This window comes from Mirounga leonina, unplaced genomic scaffold (assembly GCF_011800145.1).
Source record: "Mirounga leonina isolate KUSES-001 unplaced genomic scaffold, KU_Mleo_1.0 Mir_366, whole genome shotgun sequence".
In the NCBI taxonomy this organism is placed as follows: domain Eukaryota; kingdom Metazoa; phylum Chordata; class Mammalia; order Carnivora; family Phocidae; genus Mirounga; species Mirounga leonina.
In genome coordinates, this window is record NW_023270709.1 from 28995470 (window position 1) to 28996109 (window position 640).

Sequence of the window (640 nt, forward strand, 5' to 3'; positions counted from 1 at the left end):
GGGGAAGAGAACATTTTCTCCTCCTGGCCTAGGCCTGCCTGGCCGACCTTAACCTCAGTGCAGTCCTCAAATGACCCTGGCCTGCAAGGGGTCTACAAGCCTACACCATCTCAAGGATAGTTTTTTATTTCCCCTTGATTTCCTCTTAATCCAGTGGATCCTTCTGATCCAGCAGTACGTTGTTTAATCTCCATGGCTTTGTGAGTTTTTCAGCTTTCTTACTATTATTGATTTCTATTTTTATACCATTGTGGTCAGTAAAGATACTTGATATAATTCCTATCTTCTTGAATTTTTTGAGACTTGTTTTGTGTCCTATCATATGATCTGTCCTATAAAATATTCCATATCCACTTGAGAAGAATAAGTATTCTGTTGCTGTTGGATGGAATGTTCTGTGTATATCTGTTAGGTACAGTGGGTCTACTGTGGTGTTAAAATCTTGTTTTCTTACTGATTCTCTGTCTCGCGATCTAACCATTGCTGAGAGGGGGGAATTAAATTTCCTAACTCTTACCGTATTGCTGTTTAATTTATTCTCTTAGTTCTGTTAGTATGTGCTTTATATATTTAGGTGTTCTGATGTTGTATGCATATTTACAACTTTTATATCTTTCTGATGAATTGATCCTTTATCATT